At 47.0% G+C, this 22,827-nt stretch overlaps 1 long non-coding RNA gene and 2 other non-coding genes across 4 annotated transcripts in view; 2 read left to right on the top strand and 1 right to left on the bottom strand.

Moving 5' to 3' along the window:
* Window positions 1-5,585: 5,585 nt before the first annotated feature.
* LOC140208865 (U2 spliceosomal RNA) lies at window positions 5,586-5,776 on the bottom strand. The gene has a single exon (XR_011888959.1). It is a non-coding gene; the product is annotated as a U2 spliceosomal RNA (small nuclear RNA).
* A 347-nt stretch (window positions 5,777-6,123) lies between these two features.
* LOC140208560 (uncharacterized) overlaps window positions 6,124-22,827 on the top strand; it is a 32,938-nt gene continuing 16,234 nt past the window's right edge. Inside the window, exons 1-3 of one of the 2 annotated variants that reach the window (XR_011888822.1) lie at window positions 6,124-6,264; window positions 7,865-7,967; window positions 22,345-22,799. This is a non-coding gene — a long non-coding RNA (uncharacterized lncRNA). Of the gene's footprint in view, window positions 6,265-7,864; window positions 7,968-22,344; window positions 22,800-22,827 lie in introns of those variants that run through there. The other variant, XR_011888823.1, reaches the window with a different exon arrangement.
* Window positions 12,434-12,616, top strand: LOC140208757 (U2 spliceosomal RNA). The gene has a single exon (XR_011888912.1). It is a non-coding gene; the product is annotated as a U2 spliceosomal RNA (small nuclear RNA).

Genomic DNA, 22,827 nt, shown 5'->3' with positions numbered 1-22,827 from the left:
CCACGACCACAAACTGTTCCTGCTGCTACCATCCAGGAAACGGTACCACAGCAAAGGGACCAACAGGCTCTGGGACATCATCTTCTACCAGGCCATTAGACTGATTAATTCATGCTGATACAATTGTAAACTATGTTATATCGACTGTCCTATGTATAAACTATCTGTTATAAATTACTGTGAATTGCACTTTTAACATTTAGATGGAGATGTAAAGATTTCTACTCCTCATGTATATGAAGGATGTATGCAATAAAGTCAATTCCATTCAATTCACCCTCTCCACCATCTGTTCTGTCATTCTGGCTCCCATTCCCCCTACAACTTATTTTAACCACACCACCCCTCCCCCCATCACTAGCACTAGCGAGCCTTACCACTGGGATATTAGTCCCCTCTTATTCTGTTCCCCTAACTAACAAATCCCCTCTCACCCCTTTGACTTTTCTCTGCCAGGTAATCTCAACAGTTTCTAAAGTGGTTCCACCTGTTGTTGTGCGGGATGGACACAAGAGTACTCTGCGGTGGCTATTTAACCTCATTCCCCTTCCTGACTCTCACCCAGTTTCCTGTATCCTGCACCTTGTGTGTAACTCACCTCTCTTCATGTCATATCTATCACCCCCTCCGACTCCTGGATGATCCAGAATTCATCCATTTCAAGTTCCAACTCCTTAAACTGCAGGGTTACAAGCTGCAGCTGGATGCACATCTTGTACGTCATGGCATCAGGGACACCGGAGGTCTCCCCACCTTCCCACCAATCTCCCCTCAAATTTGTAATGACCAGTGTGCACATAAAGCTTGTATTATGCAATTTTTCCACATGTGCACAGTGAATTTTATATAGAGAGGTATTCATTTTAACAGCTATCAAATCACTGTCTATAAGAACTTTGATCTCCTCTGGGTTTGTTTAAGTTCATCTACACTCTCACACAACCTATGTTGCAGGCCTGTAACAGGTAATGATGGATTTTCTTGCCAGAGCTTTTGCACACGGTCCATGTGTCATTTGCTTGCTAAATGACGCTTAAAAGTCAGATTTCCAAATATCACTCCACTTCTTCCCACTTGCAAATTCTTCAGCAACTTTTGCATCACCACAATACACACAGGTAACACCAGTTTCTGTATTGTACATAAATATTTCCCCTGAACCCTCCCCCAGGTGACTGACGGTGGTGAACTCAGTGATGGCAATGCCAATGAATATGAAGGGAAGGGCAGTAGTCTGTCTCATTGGAGTCTGGCACATTTGTGATGTGAAAGCTACTTGTTGCCCAGGACAAAGGTGTTTGATATCATTCTGTACCCAGAGAGAGTGGGACAAAACATGTTCTCACGGGTAGAAAGTCCAGAACAAGAGGGGGTGGAACAAGCAACAGACACAAAATGCTGGGGGAACTCAGCAGGCCAGGCAGCATCTATGGAAAAGAGTACTAATGCTGAGTTCCTCCAGCAATTTGTGTGTGTTGCTCGGATTTCCAGCATCTGCAGATTTTCTCTGGTTTGTGACTGGAGGCAGAACAAAGGTGATTTTCACAACAGCTGATGTAAAAGATTTTGTTCCCTTTCTCCGAGTTCCCGATCCTTGCATTTAGACAGCTGGAGCTCAGCTCTGTCTGAGAGACCCATCGGTTCCCATTCCCTCATCAGCCGGAAGCTCCCCGGGGCCCGTGTACGGATGGTGGGGCTGAGAGAGAGGGAAGAGAGCAGGACTGTCCCGGGATTGCGGGTCACGGAGTCCGGAGTCACAGCAACTATCCGAAGTCGGTGTTGAAAACGCCGCCCGGTGAGACCCCCAACCCGGAGACCCCTTCTCACCTCAACCGATCATCCGGGGCCTTTTGTGCCCCGCGCGCTGGTGAGCTCGAGCTTGGTCGGTTTAACGGCCGGGCTACTAATCACGTGACCAGCTCCTCCCCCACCGCTGTCAACAGAGGAGTCTGGAGCTGCGCCATTCCCATTGGTGCGAAACGATGTCAATCACTGGTTACAACCAATAGTGGAGGCGGACCAGCCGAGAGGGCGTTACCCCCGCTGACTCCGTCTCCCGAACTTTCCGTCACGGCGGGACAACCGTCAAAGTAAATGTCCGCTTTCTGATTTATTTCCATTTCCCTCCGAGGGAAGTTGGGGCGTTTGTGAAGCGTCTCCTGCGGCCGGAGTCTGATGTGTCGCTGAGAGGTAGGAGGAGACCGCTCGGCCCGTCGGTTTGATGCCGGTTCCCCGGGGAGGGAGAGGATGAAGACGGTGAGAGAGGGGGCGGACAGGATGTTTGTCCCGGTGGGGACAGGAGGGGCTCATCTGTGGAAATGTCTGAGCCCACGGTGGTGGCGATTCACCACATTGGGGGGCAAACACCGGCAGACTGTTGCCCTGCAAGCGGGGCCGATGGTCCGGGCAAAGTGACAATTATTTGTGTTTTGTTGAGACTGTACCGGGAATATGGTGTAAAATCCCGCTCCCCACACTAACACGGGTCACACAGACCAAAGAACAAACTGCCGGAGGAACTCAGTGGGTCGGGCAGCATCTGTGGAGGGAAATGGACCGTCAACATTTCGGGCCGAGACCCTCCCTCTGGACTGAGAGTGGACGGGAAATAGTCCGAGAAAAGAGGTGAGGGGTAGGGATGGGGCAAGAGCTGGGGAGTGAGAGGTGGATCCAGGTGAGGGGGAGGTGGGAAGGTGGAAATAGTGACGGGGGTGGGAGGTGAGTGGTTGGGGCAACACGGGGCTGCAGAAGATGGAAATTAATTCCATAGAGGATTAACAAAGAGATTAGAGAGTATTTGTTATAGAGAGTGCAATGAAGATTCACCAGACTGATCCCTGGAGTGGTGGGGTCATCATATGAAGAAAGATCAAATGTGATAACCCTTTCATTTAGAGAATCGAGGACTGAGAGGTGAACACATTGAAATGCACAACATCATTACCGGCTGAACCAGGGATCCCAGTCTCTGAAAAAGGGGGTGGACTGTCCGGGACTGAGATGAGGGGAAATGTCTCCATTCCGAGGGTGGTGAATGTCTGTAAATCCCCACCACAGAGGCCGGTGAAGACTCAGTGATCGTCCTCACATAAAACAGAGGCCGGCAGATGTGTGGAGACCGAAGGGATCGAGGAAATGAGGATCGGGCAGAAACATGTGGCTGAGATGGGAGAGCAGCCGTCATCTTGTTGATGGTTAGCGGGGCTGAATGGCCGCCTCCTGCTGTTTCTCACTTGATGTTTCCTGTCCAGTGAGGCTGGAGGAATGTGAATAGTAATTAGTGTTCATACACATGGAGGGGTTTAAATGAAACCTGCACATTTCCTGTTTGGGTCTGAATTGAGTGATTAGATCAGACCGGACGCAGCTTTGTCATTGTGCCGACTCCAGATACAAAGCCAATGAAACGCAGTTGGCATCTGGACTCGGGGGGGGGGGGGGGTCGGGACCGTCACGTGACGGCTCTGCCCATTTACCTGGCCGGAAACACGTCACCTGCCAATCAAGGTTTGACCCCGCCTGGCCCATCAATGCACACCTCACCATTGGCCTCGTTAATTAGCCTTGTACTTGGCCTCGGGTAATTGGCCTTTGTAATCAGTTTAACCCTGCTGGCACCGAGCCATTGGCTTCCCTGTGAATCACCTGGGCTGGACCTTCCAGACCTATAAAGCAGCCCACGTGTGCGTGACCCTTTCTCTTTTGTGCTGCCTCCGAGGGACCACCCTGCTGTCCGTGAGTTGTGCTTTGAATAGGGTTGGGTGTGTGGATATTGTCCCTAAGCAGAAGAGCCGCGCTTGCACAAAGTCAAGGGTGGTTGTATACTTTGTCCCCACGCGATTTAATGTGATTTATTGCTGATCCGACTACTGTAAGTTGTGCACGTGTTGCTTCCGTTGCCATTTTCCCCCGTTTGCCTTCTGTAAATAAAATCCTTCACTACCCAGACTGTGAGCCCAGAGCCCTTGACTTTGAGACCTGCAGAATCTGTTTCCTCACTGGCGCTGCGTGGGGAAAGTGTTCTGGAACAGGGGCAAAATGGCCAGTAGAGGCACCGAGCGTAGGATTCCCGGCTGGACCGACGAGAGAGGGATTTGAGGCCTGGCGGACCACGGTAAACCGGTGGACTGGCCCGAGCAGTTGGACCCACGTTGCGAGCACCTGGCCGCGGGGCTGCTCCGGCTGTGGGATGAGGGGGGCCCCAACATGAGCCTCTCTCATTAAGAGGCGAGCGCCCCGGGGAGCCTGTCTGATCAACAACACCCCACGGGCGCCGCAGCCGAAGATCCGGGTAGGCTCTACCCTGTGGGATCGGGTGGTGACCGCTGTGAGGGTCCGATACCCCACCCTCCTGGAGTGGGATCTACACCGGCGCCCGCAATGGGGTACGGTCAGTCAGGGCACCCGGGTTGTTAGAGAGTGGGCGCTGGTCAACGGCATCTACCAGGGAGCCTGCGACCGTAATTTTTTATAAAACACCCGGGTGACCGGTACCGTCGCAGGATACCTGGTCAGCACCGCGCACCCCGATATAGTCAGTGATCCTGCCCCTCATGACACCAGCTAACGGGAGGACCGTGCGGGATGGTATCACCCTCCTTGAATAGATGTAGTGGGGGCAGAGGCAAGGGCTGGAGACAAGCCCTCCCCGTTTTACGCGCAGGCAGCTGTACATGGACATGGATCCCCAACCCTGACCTCTGCACCCTGTGGAAGGAGCTTTGTGGCGGTGGGGTGGTGGGCAACTGGGCGATTGCACTCATTCTCGTTATTTATCATCGCTGTGTGTATATTATGTTGTCTGCCAAATTTTTATGAGCACGTCTGTCTTTCTTTAGTTCTGTATAGTCAGATATAGCGTTCACCTTATAAATAGAGTAAGATGTATTCCTTTCCTTTTCACTGCGGTAACGCCTGGCGAGTGGCGAGGCTGCCGAGGGGTGGACTGTGCTGACTGTCACGTGACAGCACTGCCCACGCCTGGTCAGAAGACACGCCCCCTGCCAATCAAGGATTGACCCCCCCCTCGCCCATCACTGCACACCTAACCACCGGCCTTGTAATCAGCTTAACCCTGCCGGCACCGAGCCGTTAGCGTTCCTGTGCATTACCTGGGCCGGGCACTTCAGCCTTCCTGCATGAAAAGGGCTGGACGCTCTCTTTGCCTTTTCCGAGGGACCACTCTGCTTCATTCCAGGCTGAGAACCGTGGAACAGCGCTGGAGGAAATTGTTGGTAAGCTGTGCATTGAATAGGGTTGGTGATTGTCCCTGATAGCATTGAGCCGTGCCTGTACAGTGAAGGGGCTCGGGCATCGTATTGACTTTTCCCTTGGATGTGTGTGTGTGTACTTTATTCCCACGTTCGTTATTAATCGTCTGCGTGTGTTTTACTGCCGACCTGACTTTATCCACGACTGCTGTAAATTGTGTGCGTGCTGTTTCTGTTGCCATTTTCCCATGGTTGCCTTTGAGCTGCTGTGTCCCCTCATTAAAAACAAATGTAGCCTGCGAAAAGTACGAGGCAGAAACAGGAAGCATAGAGACAAGCGGATTCTGTTTTTCATTTGTTGTTAGTTTCCCCGAGGGGAGGTGCACCGTTCCCGGAGGCACTGCAATACCGGGTCGATGCGCGGAGTGGACGGAGCAAGCCCCTATTCCATCTCCCTGTTCCAAAAATCAATTTAATATATGGTCCCCAGATAAGGGACGTATCAGATATTAAACTGATAAGAACAGATACTACACTTGATCTTAGCCAAAAGGCCGAGAAGCGATACCACAAATGTCCGGACCCTTTCGGATCTTGCTAGTCTTCCCTCTATTAAGTTGGACCGACTGTCTACAGGACACCGATTTATCCTACCTCTCTTCAACTTTTGAAGTAGGTTTGGTGTAATTTCGCTCAGTCTTTGACATAAGTTGTATTTTTCTCCCTTGTCGCGAAATCTCTTTCGGAATACAGCTGATCATGTAAAATAGCGGATATTCCGCCAACCAAATGAGAGAGGCGGCCCTGGTTTGTATGCAACTCCTCCTCCTCAGCTGTTCTGCCCGCCCTCTAGCGTCTGATGTCATTGCAAGCGTGATGACGTTTACGGAAGGCGTTGCAGCGAGAGAAGCGAAGTTGCGGCCGGGTCGTTTGGCGAGCCTGGCGGGGCAGGTGATTGGGGAGGGGGTCCTCCGGAAACGGGAGGAGGGTGGCTAGGAACATCGGGTGGAAGCGATGGCTGGGGATTGCGAAGAAGGAGAGGGTTGTAAATGGGGTAAGTGAGGTCGTTTGATGGGGGACGATGGGTAGTTGAGTTGGTCGGGGAGAGGGACGGGATAGAGTCGGATGAAAGGGAGGGGGTAGGGTTGCAACTCGGACAATATTTAAGTGTGAGCTGGCATGTGGCAAATAACGGCATTGCAGTCAATGGATTATTTCCACAGAAAATAATCTAACCGTCCGGCTGGACTTCATTGGTAAAGAAAGCTTGTTGACCAGAACTGGTTCCATTAACAAATCGGAGATAATCGGCAGAATGTGGGTATACTACTTTCCTGACATCCGAAGGCCTTTCTGCCGTATCCCACCAGCCAAATACCGGAAGTAATTATGAACATTCCGTATTTGCCTAAGTTTGTCCAGCTCCATCCAGCATTTAACAACATTCTCCGACCTATGGCTTGTATCACTTACTACGTCTCCAAGGAGGAAAAAAAAAGGTGGAAATCTGGGGAAAAGAGGCATAAAATGCCGAAAAGGATTTGGTGGTAATGCAGCATTCTGTAGAGAAAGAAGCAGTTAATGATTCAGATGTGATTCTTAATCATGGCAGTGATCTTTCATCAGTTCTAAGAACCATTAACCTGACACATTTGCTCTATTTCTCTGCAAAATGCTGACTGAAGTGGCAAGTATTCCCAGCACCTATTTTATTTCAAAAGATTGCCATTCCGTCGTTATATTATTCTCCCAGTTCCTTTCGTCCATCCCTGGGGAGCAATTTTTTTTTTTGCAGGACCAGCCACAGATTAGCGTTTCAATAACCCTATGCAGTGAACTCTATTCGTTCAACACTATTGGTGTGATAGAAGAATACTAAGTTGTAGATTACAGAATGTTAAATAACCAGCACTGTAACATTCTGACTTCTTTGCCTTTCTCCCGCTGTGGTTTGGGAACTTTAAAGCTTGGCTGTTTGCAAGGCTGAAGTTTCTCAAATTTATTTTAATCATTTTCTTTTAAATGGTAGTGTAGCTGTGATTGAACAGGGAGATTGCTCTTCAGTGCCAGGGCACATCTCCTGGGCAGAATGTACTAGCCACAGGTCTTTATGATGCATGTTCTACGGGTCTGTGGTGGCCAGTGCTATCATGTTTGCTGTTGTGTTCTGAGGCAGCAGGCTGAGGGTAGCAGACACCGACAGAATCAACAACCCCAGCATCTGCAGATTATTTTGTGTGAACAGAATCAACAAACTCATTCGTAAGGCCAGTGATGTTGTGGGGATGGAACTGGACTCTCTGACGGTGGTGTCTGAAGAGAGGATGCTGTCCAAGTTGCATGCTATCTTGGACAATGTCTCCCATCCACTACATGATGTACTGGTTGGGCACAGGAGTACATTCAGCCAGAGACTCATTCCACCGAGATGCAGTACAGAGCGTCATTCCTGCCTGTGGCCATCAAACTTTACAACTCCTCCCCTGGAGGGTCAGACACCCTGAACCAATAGGCTGGTCCTGGACTTATTTCCTTGCATAATTTACATATTACTGTTTAACTATTTATGGTTTTATTATTATTTATGGTGCAACTGTAATGAAAACCAATTTCCCCCAGGATCAATAAAGTATGACTATGATTTTGGGTTACAGAGTTACCCTGGGACCAGCCTGCTGTGAGTTGCCAAGAGTACTGCGATTGGGATGCAAAGAAACTACCTGACACCATGGAAGAAGATTGAACCTTTCTCATTGAGTAAGGAAATGATTTGTAATCTGCCCTTTGGCTAGTGCCGCATTGAGTATAGTGAAGTAATTTGGTGTTGTTTTAAAATTTTGGGCTGTTTTTGGAGCGTTCAAAGGTAGACAGGTAAAACTTTCTCCACCACATTGATGACGTCATTGATGCTGTTTCCAGCTCCCGTGTGGAGCTCGTCAGACTTAGTCTGGAGTGAGCCCTGACGAAGGGTCTCGGTCTGAAACGTCGACTGTACCTCTTCCTAGAGATGCTGCCTGGCCTGCTGCGTTCACCAGCAACTTTTATGTGTGTTGCTTAAAATTCCAGCATCTGCAGATTTCCTCATGTTGTCGTCAGGTTTGTCAACTTTCCCACCAACATACACCCCCTCTCTCAAATTTGCTTGGTCCATTTTCATGATCTCACTCCCCTTTCCTGATCTGTCTCTCTCTGTCTCCAGAAACGGATTACCTTCTGGCCTCTTTAACAAACCTACTGACTCCCACAGTTACCTTGTCCACAACAGTTACTTTCTGACATTAAATGGACCTATGGAAACTCTGCTCACACTGTCACTTTCAAGGATACTATTCCTTTCTCTCAGTTTCTTTGTCTCTGCTGCATCTGATTTTATGAGGAGGTTTTTCATGCTAGGACATCCAAGAAATCTTTTTTCAATCAATAAAGGGGTTTCCTGCCCACTGCAATCAATACAGAACTCACCCGTAACTCCTCCATTTCCTGCACGTCTGCCCTCTCCCCATGTCCCCTCCACGACATAATAACGATAGGATTACCTTTTCTGCATCTGCCATTCACTGAAGCTCTGCATTCAACATATTCTCTGCAATTTCCACTATCTCCACCAGGATCTCACCACCAGGCACATCTTCCTCTCCACGTCCGTCTCCATTTATCACAGGGATCACTCTCGCTGTGACTCTCGTCTGCCAAACACCCTGCAACCACAATAAGTGTTACATCTATCCCTACACCTCTTTCATAATCACTCTTCCTCCCAGTGTAGCCTCCTCTACATCAGTGAGACCCAACTCAGTTTGGAGATCACTAACTGATGCACAAACACGAGGAATTCTGCAGATGCTGGAAATTCAAGCAACACACATCAAAGTTGCTGGTGAACGCAGCAGGCCAGGCAGCATCTCCAGGAAGAGGTACAGTCGACGTTTCAGGCCGAGACCCCTCGTCAGGACTAACTGAAGGAAGGGTCTCGGCCTGAAACGTCGACTGTACCTCTCCCTAGAGATGCTGCCTGGCCGACTAATTGATACATCTTCACTCTTTCTGCTACAAGCAGGACTAGAGGAGGAGTACACAGGTTGGAAAACCTTGAAAACCTTTGATTCCCCAGTTCTCTGGTGGGAAGCCACCAAGGAGAACATCAAGAAGTTCTTCATACGCAAGGGTATCCAGAAAGCAAGCCAGGAGCAGAAGGAACTGGTCGAGGCAGGTTTGAGGTTGTCATTTAAAGTTAAATTGGACAGGAAAGGAATGGAAGGTTATGGGCTGAGTGCAGGTCGGTGGGACTAGGTGAGAGTAAGAGTTCAGCGTGGACTAGAAGGGCCAAGATGGCCTCTTTCCGTGCTGTAATTGTTATATGGTTATATGGAACTGCGTAAACTCCAGACAGAGTTGCAGTAACTCCTCCTTCTGCAGTCGAAGGGGGTGGATGTCGGGGAGGAACTGCGAGAGGTGAAGAGCCCGAAAGCCCAGCACCTTGCCGCTGAATCCTCCAAGATCATTTACCGATCAAGGGTCCAAACCGTGGAGCAGGACGAGACGTGCTCAGGCTTCTTCTTCCAGAAGGTGCACAAGGGGAGCTCTGTGATCCTCAACCTTAAGGAAGAGGACGGCTCAGTCGTGTCCTCGTAGAATGACATACTGAGGATCTGCAGGTCCTTCTATGCCGGTCTGTACGATGAAAAGGCCACAGAATCCACAGCCTCCCGCAACTTCCTGTCATCTATCACGCAGGTCTTAGGCGACGGCAAGCGGGAGAGTCTGGATCAGCCACTGACTCTGGTCGAGTTGACAGGCTCCATCCATTCCTTTGGGTCGGGTAAGACTCCAGGAGGCGACGGCTTACCGGCTAAGTTGTACTCGGCTCTGTGGAACTGGATGGGCCCAGACCTGCTGGAAGTGTACAACGCTATGCTTCTGGCCGGCAGTATGTCAGAGTCCATGAGGAAGGGCAGGATCACCCTCATCTACAAGCAGAAGGGGGAAAGGGAGGACATCAGGAATTGGAGACCCATCTCTCCTGAATGTGGACTACAAGATCCTGTTGAAGGCCATTGCCAACAGGGTCGAGTCTGCTCTGGGACAGGTGATCCACCCGGACCAAACCTGTGCTGTACCGGGCAGGAAGATCTCAGACAGCCTCACGCTGCTGAGGGACACCATCGCCGATGTGCAGGACGGGGGTGAACGCCTGCCTGTTCAGCTTGGACCAGGAGAAAGTCTTCGACAGGATATCGCACACGTACATGGCGGATGTGCTCTCCAAAATTGGTTTTGGGGAGGGAATCCGAAATCAGATCAGACTGCTCGACACAGACATCTGCAGTGCAGTCCAGGTCAATGGGTGGGAAACCTCTCTCCCCTGTCTTGTTTGCTGCATTGAACCCTTTGCTGAAGCCATCAGGAGGGATGAGGGCATGAGAGGGGTGATGCTGCCAGGCAGTGGAGGGACCCAAGTGAAAACCTCCCTGTACATGGACGACGTCACCCTCTTCTGCTCTGATCTGAGGTCAGTTTGCAGGTTGATTGGCATCTGCGAACAGTTTGAGCTAGTGTCGGAGGCCAGGGTCAACCGCACGAAGAGCGAAGCTATGCTATTCGGCAACTGGCCGGACCGATCCAACGTCCCCTTCGCCATCAGGTCTGACCACGTGAAGGTGTTGGCGATCTGGTTTGGAGGGGCTGAGGCGTGCAACAAGAACTGGCAGGAGCGGACTGCCAAGGTGAAACAGAGACTGGGACTGTGGGGAGGGCGCTCCCTGTCGATAACGGGCAAGAACCTGGTCATCAGGTGTGAGGTGCTCTCAGGACTGCTGTACTTGGCGCAGGTGTGGCCCGTCCCCAGCTCCTGCAGCTCGGAAATCACCCGCGCTGTCTTCAGATTCGTCTGGGGATCCAAGGTGGAGCGGGTGAGACGGACCGTCATGCACAAGTCCCTGGATAATGGGGGCAAGAATGTCCCCAATGTCGCCCTCATCCTGATGGCCAGCTTCGTGTGTGGCTGCATCAGGTTGTGTGTAGAACCCAGGTATGTGGGCACCAAGTACCACTATGTGCCCAGGTTGTACCTGTCACCCGGGCTAGGAAGGATGGGTCTGGCCCCACTCCCGCGCAACGCCCCAGTCAGCTGGTCATTGCTGCCATACCTGTCCTTCATAGAAAAGTTCTTCCAGGAGAACGCCTTTGACCACAGGGTCATCAGGCAGTGGTCGGCACGTAATGTCCTGCAGGCACTGCAGGAGAAGGACGAGATGGACACAGTGGGGTGGTTCCTTGAGCAGACCGTCCAGTTCATCTGGCAAAATGCCTCATCGCCAGACCTCACCAACAATCACCAGGACCTTGCCTGGCTGGCGATGAGAGGGGCCCTCCCAGTCAGATCCCTCCTGTACGCCTGGAACATCGTCTCCGCTCCCCACTGCTCACGGGAGGACTGCAGTGAGGAGGAGTCTGTGACCCACCTCTTCGCACACTGTCAGTTCGCAGAGAGGGTGTGGAGGATGACGGAAGGGACGATGTCACGTTTCAACCCCAGCAGCTGCGTAACAGAGGACTCTCTGATCTACGGGCTGTTCCCGGGGACGCACACGGAGACCAACATCCGGTGCTGCTGTCAGATCATCAACTCGGTGAAGGACGCTCTTCGGTCGGCCCGAAAATTGATGATTTACCAGCACATGGAGATGTCCGTGGGAGAATGTGCTGCCGACTGGCACATTCTCAGCTGCAGGAGTACTTTATTGTTGCCAAACAATTGATACTAGAGCGTACAATCATCACAGCGATATTTGATTCTGCTCTTCGTGCTCCCTGGAGTACAAATCGATAGTAAATATTAAAAATTTAAATTATAAATCACGTGCTGAGGGATGCACTCAAACTTGGTGCAGCCACCGCAAAAGCCGGGTGGAGAAGGACCACAGTTTTCGGTTTGTCACCCGCGCGCGGGAGTGCGAGGAGTCGGGTGGCGAAGAGTATTCCTCTCCTCAGTGGTGTGGATAGATGAATCAACATCGTGCTACAGGAGTGGCTGGAAATGTGGAAAGGTATAGAACGTAATGGAACATCAGTAAAGGAATGAGAGTCAATGAATGATTTATTGTAAACATCTTTATTTTGAATAAGGACAGAGTAAACACATGATTTATTGTAAATAACTTTATTTATTCTATAAGGACTTAGGGTCAACAAATGTTTTTTTGCAAATAATTTTATTTTGTAATATTTCTGAATAAAGTATATTTTTCAAAAAAATCAGTTCTTATCAGTTTAAAATCTGATGCGTCCCTTATCTGGGACCATATATTACATTGATTTTTGGAACAGGAAGATGGAATAGGGGCTTCCTTCGTCCACTCCGTGCATCGACCCAGTATTGCAGTACCCCTCGGAATGCTGCACCTCCCCTCGGGGAGATTAAACAACAAATAAAGAGTAGAATGCAGTTATCCGTACGCATTCACCTTCTTCGGCTTTTTCCCTATTCCTTCGTTGTACTTTTACAGGTAGTGTTAATGGTAAGACTCCTGGCAGTGTGGAGCATCAGAGGGTTCTTGAGGTCCGAGTCCATAGGATGCTCAAAGCAGCTGTGCAGGTTGACTCCGTGGTTAAGAAGGTGTACGGTATATTGGCCTTCATCAATCGTGGCATTGAATTTAGGAGCCGAGAGGTAATGTTGCAGCTATATAGACACTGGTCAGACCCCACTTGGAGTACTGGCTCAGATCTGGTCGCTTCACTACAGGAAGGATATGGAAACCATGGGGAGGGTGCAGAGGAGATTTACAAGGATATTGCCTGGATTGGGGAGCATGCCTTATGAGAATAGGTTGAGTGAACTTGGCCTTTTCTCCTTGGAGCAACAGAGGATGAGAGGTGGCCTGATAGAGGTGTATAAGATTATGAGATGCTTTGATTGTGGGGGTGTGAGCTGGGTCTGTGCGGAGGAAGCTTGACTCTGTCTGGCCCCGGGTTTGTGTGCCAGGTCTGTAAAGAGGGAGCTTCAGCCCGTGTTGATTGCTTCTGTTCCCTTCTGTTTGCGACCTTGGTGGACGTGGGTCCGATATTATACAGTATATGAGCTTCCAATCTCCTTTATTGTTTTTGACTGTGAGAGCAAGAAAGCACGCAGGAAGGTGGGGATCAGGATAGTGCGAGTATCTAGCGTGAGAGGATGCGGTGGTCAGCCGGGATGGGGAGTGAACAGATCCTGGGGACCAGACACTATCAGACTGACATCCCTCAGCCTGGAGCTGAGACGCTGCCGTACCAGTGTGAGGAGCTCACACCATTATTGCAGTTCACCGGGTGCGGTGGGCAGCAGTAACCCCAGGGTACTGTTTCTCCTCTAGTGAGACTCGAGTCCGACACCGAGACAGGAAATTACAGTGGTTTATTGATTTCATCATGACAAATGTAAATTAAACAATGTGTGAGCTGCTCGTGTGCAGGGATAAATAAGCTGCTCCCGACTCACTCAGAATCACACACAATTAACTGACCGGTGACAATGAGTGACAGATTGAATAATCAGTCCCGTTTCTCACCGTCACTCTGCAGCGGGGAACCGATGATTATAAAATCACACTTCAGGGCCGTGTCCGAGATCGCTGCAGATCCAGGGTCACTGCCGAGGTATTTGTCAATTTAACATCATTATATCAGCCAGACTGCCGAATGCACCGTCCTCAGCAAAGGGAGCAAAAGGATTCTCTCCCGGGATAATCCCGCCCCGGGACACCAGTGTCCCAGACTGAGCCCCGGCCCCCGGGCTCTTCCTGTCTAATTCCCCGGGGTCTCGTGGGGGAGTCTCAAACCCGCACATCCACTGGAAGCTGTGCCACTGGACAGGAGGCGGAAATACATCACTGTGGGAATGCTCCGAACGACAGACAGCTTCAGGCTGGAGCCAGTTCCGTTAGAACGGTTGGGAATTAAACCTGGCGTGCAGCCATTAAAGGGGAGGGCAGGGAATTGGCCAAAATGTCCCCCATCAAAAAAGGTAGTAGGGATAGTTTGGGTAATTATAGACCAGTGAGCCTTGCGTCTGTGGTGGGAAAGCTGTTGGAAAAGATTCTTAGAGATAGGATCTATAGGCATTTAGAGAATCATGGTCTGATCAGGGACATTCAGCATGGCTTTGTGAAGGGCAGATCGTGTCTAACAAGCCTGATAGAGTTATTTGAGGAGGTGACCAGGCATATAGATGAGGGTAGTGCAGTGGATGTGATCTATATGGATTTTAGTAAGACATTTGACAAGGATCCACACGGTAGGCTTATTCAGAAAGTTAGAAGGCATGGGATCCAGGGAAGTTTGGCCAGGTGGATTCAGAATTGGCTTGCCTGCAGAAGGCAGAGGGTGGTGGTAGAGGGAGGACATTCAGATTGGAGGATTGTGACTAGTGGTGTCCCACAAGGATCTGTTCTGGGACCTCTACTTTTTGTGATTTTTATTAACGACCTGGATGTGGGGGTAGAAGGGTGGGTTGGCAAGTTTGCAGACGACACAAAGGTTGGTGGTGTTGTAGATAGTGTAGAGGATTGTCAAAGATTGCAGAGAGACATTGATAGGATGCAGAAGTGGGCTGAGAAGTGGCAGATGGAGTTCAACCCGGAGAAGTGTGAGATGGTACAGTTTGGAAGGACAAACTCCAAAGCAGAGTACAAAGTAAATGGCAGGATACTTGGTAGTGTGGAGGAGCAGAGGGATCTCGGGGTGCATGTCCACAGATCCCTGAAAGTTGCCTCACAGGTGGATAGGGTAGTTAAGAAAGATTATGGGGTGTTAGCCTTCATAAGTCGAGGGATAGAGTTTAAGAATCGCTATGTAATGATGCAGCTCTATAAAACTCTGGTTAGGCCACACTTGGAGTACTGTGTCCAGTTCTGGTCACCTCACGAAAGGAAGGATGTGGAAGCATTGGAAAGGGTACAGAGGAGATTTACCAGGATGCTGCCTGGTTTAGAAAGTATGCATTATGATCAGAGATTAAGGGAGCTAGGGCTTTACTCTTTGGAGAGAAGGAGGATGAGAGGAGACATGATAGAGGTGTAGAGGATAATAGGAATAGATAGAGTGGATAGACAGCGCCTCTTCCCCAGGGCACCACTGCTCAATACAAGAGGACATGGCTTTAAAGTAAGGGGTGGGAAGTTCAAGGGGAATATTAGAGGAAGGTATTTTACTCAGAGAGTGGTTGGTACATGGAATGCACTGCCTGAGTCAGTGGTGGAGGGAGATACACTAGTGAAGTTTAAGAGACTACTAGTCAGGTATATGGAGGAATCTAAGATGGGGGGCTTACATGGGAGGCAGGGTTTGAGGGTCGGCACAACATTGTGGGCCGAAGGGCCTGTACTGTGCTGTACTATTCTATGTTCTATGTCTATGTTCTACGTAAGTATTTTTTACTTAATCTGAGATTTTTATTCTGCCATATATGAGGAACTTTTGGAATCAACAGTATTAAAAAAGGATTTAGGAAAAAAAATTGAACTTCAATAAGTCCTTATGCTTCTTATTAATCAATTTGTAAGCGGAAAAGTTACTCAACTGAGGAAGCAGAGCTAAAACTGCCGGAATGGATTTCTCAGGGTTAGAGATATATAATAATTAATCATCTGCATATAGTGATAGTTTGTGTATCTCATTCCTGCGGGTAATGCCAAATATATTAGGAGAGTCACGAATAGCAATAGCTAAAGGTTCCAGGGCAATATCAAATAATAATGGACAAAGAGGGCAACCCTGCCGAGTACCAGGAAATAACTGAAAAAAGGGAGATCTTTGATTATTGGTAAATGCCGAAGGGGGTAAGGTATATCAGTTTAATCCAAGATATAAATATCGGACTAAAATTGAATTTCTCAAGCGAATTAAACAAATATGTCCATTCGACTCTGTCAAAAGCTTTCTCAGTGTCCAGTGAAATGACACATTCTGGAGTTCTGGATGAAGAAGTATAAACAATATTCATTGATCTCCTAATATTAAAGAAGGAATAATGATTTTTAATAAATCCAGTCTGGTCAACAGAAATAATTGGAGGCAATACTTTCTCCAGTCTAGTTGCCAGTAATTTTGAAAATATCTTGGAATCCACATTTAGCAAGGATATAGGCATATAAAGTTTCAAAGAAAGAAAAATAAAAAGTAAAAAAGAATAAATAAAATACAGAATCAGTAAAGAAAGAAAACTTATCCGAAAATACGAAAAATACCTACCCTACAAACCCAGGGCAAAAGCCCTCAGATTATAAAAATCCAAAGCTGTAAGCTTTTGGAGAGATGTTTTGAAAACACTATCAAAAGTTTTGGATCTGGATCCACTGCAAAAACCAGCATGTAAGAACAAAGAGAATAAACAACAGTCCGTTAATTAGTCCGGAGCAGAGGAACGCTGATTGTCAAGAAAACTGAGCTTCATCCGGAGATTTAAACAGACGACGAGAGTTATCGGCAAGAACTATTTTCAAACGTGCTGGAAACAGCAACGCTGGTTAAGGCCTTTTTGATAAAATTCTGACATCTGTGGTTTAAAAGCTATCCATTCCCTCAGAACTTCAGGACTGAAATCTTCAACGAGGCAAAATTTGAAACTTTGAAATTCGATCATATCTTTCCGCTACGCAGCTCGCACCACACGATCCTTCATGTGAGCATAATGGAACAGAATAATAATGGGTCTCAGTTTAAATTCTCTGGAAGGTTTGGGGCGCAATGTATGGTGCACGCGATCGAGCAATGGAGGGGCCTCCAAAACCTCTGAACCAAACACATCCATTAAAAATTGAGAAAAGTATTTGGTAGGATCGGCCGTCTCGATATCTTTGGGAAGCCCGATTATCCGCAAGTTCTGTCATCGGGATTGATCTTCGAGATCAATAATCTTGGATTTATAACGTTCCAACATGGGATGTTGAAGCCAGATTTTTTTCCAGGGCTTCAATCTTTTGTCCTCTGCCAACGGGCAGCATCCAGTTCTGAAATTCTAGTTTGCTGTTGATCAATTTCACATCTAAACGATCTAATGTCATCTTGAATCATCTTCAAAACTTCTTCAAACACAGCAAATCTTTGATTAAGTTTTTCATCTAGAAGATTCGACATTATTTCAAAAGTTATTGGTATTTGCTTAGATGCTTTAGGATCGCCATCTTTTTTTTCCCGTTGCTGTTGGAGTCTTTCCCATTTTTAACTTCTCGTCCTCTGGTTCACATTTCCAGCGAGTTAAAATCAAAGTTCAAAGATATATTTGTGTTATAAACCTATTAGTGTAGGTATAAACAGATTAAATAAGGGTGGTTACGGGTAAAAGAAGTAAAGGGAATGGAGCGAAGCCAAAATGTACCTCACACCATGAGCGCCTCCTGGAGAGTCCATTTCAAAAAAGGTTGTTAGCTTAATCTATAAATGCTTATCGAGTTCACGAATGATATCTAATGATAAAGAGTCATTTTCAGATAATCAATGGAGTAAAACTTTTCATTTGGTTAACAACTCATCTATTTGTGCCTGTCGTTCCTTGATACGGTTCAAGGTAGTGCATCGGGCCCATGTGTCAAAGGATAAACCAGCGCATATTTTCTCCAGTATTAATCCTACTTGTGACAGATGTAATATTGAGCTGGATGCTTTAACTCATACGTATTGGTCTTGTATAAAGCCAGATAACTTTTGCAGAGATGTTTTTAAAACACTATCAAAAGTCTTGGATCTGGATCTACAACCTAATTTGCTTACGAAATATTCTTGTTTCCGCTCGATGTATGATAGCCGTTTCGACCTTACCGGCTGGGAGAGCCACTTTATTGGAGTGGAAGGATTCTAATCCACCTACAGTCATTTACTGGCTCTCCTCCATTATGTCCTGTTTAAGTTTAGAGAAAATAAGAAGTTGGACATTTGATACATCCTTTAAATTTGAGCAAATATGGTGACCTTTTATCCAATATTTTCATTTAATTTGGTTTATTACTCTTACGATCTTTTTTTAATCGAAGTTTTAGATTTGATCAGAAAGTCTTTCTCTCTCTCTCTCTCTCTTTTTGGGTCGTATCCTCAAAATGAGATGCCCAGTCCCCCTTTTTTTGTTTTGTTATAGTGTAGTGTTTTTTTTCCCTTTTCATTTAAAACCCAATGTTTTTTCCTTTCTCTTCATAAACTGGTTAAGAGGAGAATTGTTATTTTCATTTTCTTTTATTATATATTATACTAGTTTAATATCTATGACTTTGACAATGTCTATCTTAATCTTGGTTTATATTGTTACTGATATATATACTTGAACTAATTCTCCTCTTTACTGTATTTATACTTTTAAATCAATAAAAAGGTTAATAAAGAAATTACTGATCACATTATTGTTCAGTGTCACACACTCAGTGACTGTAAACACAATCTCCCACAGTCTGGTACTTACCAGAGTTTCTGTATTTTACACTCCGGGTTCCTCAGAGCCGCAGACACCAGTTTCACTCCTGAATCTCCCAGTTTATTACCACTCAGGTCCAGCTCCGTCAGTGATGGGTTTGTACTGAGAGTGGAGACGAGATCCTCGGCACCAGAATCTGTGAGACCGACATCCCACAGCCTGGAGATGAGAGAGAGTGAGGGTGAAGGACACAGAGAGACAGGAGACGGTACAAATCCCCAGTGTTTATCAGTAACACAATTACTGATCGCATTAATGTTCAGTGTCAGACACCCAGTGACCGAAAACACAATCTCCCACAATCTGGTACTTACCACAGTTTCTGTATTTTACACTCCAGGTTCCTCAGAGCCGCAGACACCAGTTTCACTCCTGAATCTCCCAGTTTATTCCTCCCAAGTCTGAACACAAACAAACAAGTTGATCAACAAAGTGATTCAAACTGTGGGTCTGAGGGAATTTCTCTCACTCGAATATTTCAGGAAACATTAAACCCTTCGGTAAATCACTGATCGGAGTTCCCATCATTATCAATGTCCCTCACTGCCCAGCTCCAGGGTATTCACCGAATGTCGGTAATTTAGTCTGTCGATGTGACCCTGTGAACTCCACATATTCTGCCTCATTTCCCGATGAGAGAAATGTTTCTGATGTGAGAGACTCCAGAGGGGTAGGGTTAACCATATAACGATATATAACAATTACAGCACGGAAACAGGCCATCTCGGCCCTTCTAGTCCATGCCAAATGCTTACTCTCACCTAGTCCCACTGACCCGCACTCAGCCCGTAACGCTCCATTCCTTTCCTGTCCATATAGCTATCCAATTTTACTTTAAATGACAACATCGAACCTGCCTCAACCACTTCTGCTGGAAGCTCGTTCCACACAGCTACCACTCTCTGAGTAAAGAAGTTCCCCCTCATGTTACCCCTAAACTTTTGCCCTTTAACTCTCAACTCATGTCCTCTTGTTTGAATCTCCCCCACTCTCAATGGAAAAAGCCTATCCACGTCAACTCTATCTATCCCCCTCATAATTTTAAATACCTCTATCAAGTCCCCCCTCAACCTTCTACGCTTCAAAAAATAAAGACCCAACTTGTTCAACCTTTCTCTGTAACTTAGGTGATGAAACCCCGGTAACATTCTAGTAAATCTTCTCTGTACTCTCTCTATTTTATTGACATCTTTCCTATAATTCAGTGACCAGAACTGTACACAATACTCCAAATTTGGCCTTACTAATGCCTTGTACAATTTCAACATTACATCCCAACTCCTATACTCAATGCTCTGATTAATAAAGGCCAGCAAACCAAAAGCTTTCTTCACCACCCTATCCACATGAGATTCCACCTTCAGGGAACTATGCACCATTATTCCCAGATCCCTCTGTTCTACTGCATTCTTCAATGCCCAACCATTTACCATGTATGTCCTATTTTGATTAGTCCTACCAGAATGTTGTACCTCACATTTATCAGCATTAAATTCCATCTGCCATCTTTCAGCCCACTCTTCTAACTGGCCTAAATCTCTCTGCAAGCTTTGAAAACCTACTTCATTATCCACAACTCCACCTATCTTAGTATCATCTGCATATTTACTCATCCAATTTACCACCCCATCATCCAGATCATTAATGTATATGCCAAACAACACTGGACCCAGTACAGATTCCTGAGACACACCGCTAGTCACCGGCCTCCAATCTGACAAACATTTATCCACCACTACTCTCTGGCGTCTCCCATCCAGCCACTGCTGAATCCATTTTACTACTTCAATACTAATACCTAACGATTGAACCTTCCGTGTGGAACCTTGTCAAAGGCCTTACTGAAGCCCATATAGACAACATCCACCGCTTTACCTTTGTCAACTTTCCTAGCAACCTCTTCAAAAAATTCAATAAGATTTGTCAAACATTACTTTCCATGCACAAATCCATGTTGACTGTTCCTAATCAGACCCTGTCTATCCAGATAATTATATATACCATATATAGCAATACTCCAATCCTCCGGCACCATCCCCGTTTCTAATGACATTTGAAATATTTCTGTCAGAGCCCCTGCTATTTCCACACTAACTTCCCTTAAGGTCCTAGGGAATATCCTGTCAGGACCTGGAGACTTATCCACTTTTATATTCCTTAAAAGCTCCAGTACTTGCTCTTCTTTAATTATCATAGTTTCCATAACTACCCTCTTTGTTTCCCTTACCATACACAATTCAATATCCTCTCCTTAGTGAATCGTTTTTGGTGAAATCCTGGATCTGTGACTGTTTTTTATTTAGGTATCTGTGAAGTTCGTCCTGGCTCGACCCGTTGTTTTCCCAGCATGCCCTGCTGTAGCCTCCCTCCATTTCACAGATCCTCAGTCTCTCTCCAGCCGAGGGACGACTGTACACAAGTGTGAGCGTTTTTCCGCTCTTTCCAACGGGTACCATTGGATTCCAGGTAGCAGCTGTATTAAGCAAGGAGTGAACAACGATACCTAAGGTTAAAAGTCCAAAATAATGAAAGAAAAATTCACTGCTCGCTTATCTTCAGCCTGATTTTGATGAAATATTCAAGGTAATCATCCCAAATCCTCTTCTACACCTGGATAAAGTGAATTTATTTTTTTTAAGCCAAATGGGGGAAAAAAAACACATTTCCAGGCTATAAGCTAGTTTTACATCATTTCAACTGTCATTAATAGCAGATCAACCCCTTGGCCGAGCTCCACCAACTGTAGTTGATTGGAAAGAGGCTGTTTGTCTCTTTGTGTTGATAGGAAAAAGAGTAACTTACTGAGGCAATGAATGAGATGAAATGCATTTCCAAACCTCCCAAATGGTTGCCCTCCTCCCCTATTAACATTTATCACTTCCAAATACGATATTTTTTATTCGTATAGATACAACAACAATTTATGTAAAGATTCAAGCTTCTTTAACTTTTTATACATTTAAAGACTAAACAGAATCTGTATAGGTCTAACCATGTAGTACTCGACGTGTGAGGATATTGTGAGTATCGACACTCACAGATACACTTCCTGTCCAAACATTTCTGTGAGAGAAACGGTACGAGGCAGAGTTGCCAACCTTCCGCTTTTGATACTAATATTCAGCAGTATTCGTGGCTTTAGCGAAACTTCATTAGACGGAGTTGAGGAAAAACTTTTTCACCCAGAGAGTGGTGGATGTATGGAATGCTCTGCCCCAGAAGGCAGTGGAGGCCAAGTCTCTGGATGCTTTCAAGAAAGAGATGAACAGAGCAGTTAAAGATAGCAGAATCAAAGGTTATAGGGATAAGGCAGGAACTGGATACTGATTGTGGATGATCAGCCATGATCACAGTGAATGGCGGTGCTGGCTCGAAGGGCTGAATGGCCTACTGCACCTATTGTCTATTGAGCTCTGGAATTCATATATTTCTTTCATCTTGGTTTAGTGGTTGACATTATGAGAAGCCCTATTCATTTTGTATATGTCACACCCAATTTGTGTACCTGCTCATTACATGAATGGGGGAAGGAAGTTACCCAGTGCATGAAATGAGCTGGTAGACTGATTAGGTGTGAGATCGAGGTTCTTAGCCTAAGGTGGAAGGAGTCAATTTTGAAAACCTAGCAATTTTCAATTATCTGACACAGAAATACCACAACAGTTATTAACTTCAAACTTTCTGCATGATCACTCACAGAGCGGAACTACACGTACATGTAACGACAGCTGTAAACTTCAGGCCGTCTAACTTAGGCCACGAACTTATCAACCACCCCTCGTCCAGCTCCGGCACCCAAAAAACTGGCACTGCACCCCTGCTCCAGCCGTCAGGCAGAGCTCGGGCCCGGGACTTTCCGAATTTAAGCGGCCCAGATTCACACAAACCCGGGGATGTTTCCACTCACCGCCGCCCCGAATCGGAAAACCGCCAGCGGCAGCTGCATTCGGCAGCGCGCATGCGTTAGCAGGATGTTCGCGGCAGCGCCACCAGTGGCCGGAGGTCCGTGCAGCACCACCAGTGGCCGGAGGTCCGTGCAGCGCCACCAGTGGTCGGAAAACCATGCAGCACCACCAGTGGTCGGAAGGCCGGAGCGATAACAGGGAGGCAAATCACAAACACGACAAAGTCTGCAGATCAAAGTTGCTGGTGAACGCAGCAGGCCAGGTAGCATCTCTAGAA

This window comes from Mobula birostris, chromosome 13, assembly GCF_030028105.1.
Source record: "Mobula birostris isolate sMobBir1 chromosome 13, sMobBir1.hap1, whole genome shotgun sequence".
Taxonomy (NCBI): domain Eukaryota; kingdom Metazoa; phylum Chordata; class Chondrichthyes; order Myliobatiformes; family Myliobatidae; genus Mobula; species Mobula birostris.
This window is presented reverse-complemented; position numbering and strand designations above follow the sequence as displayed.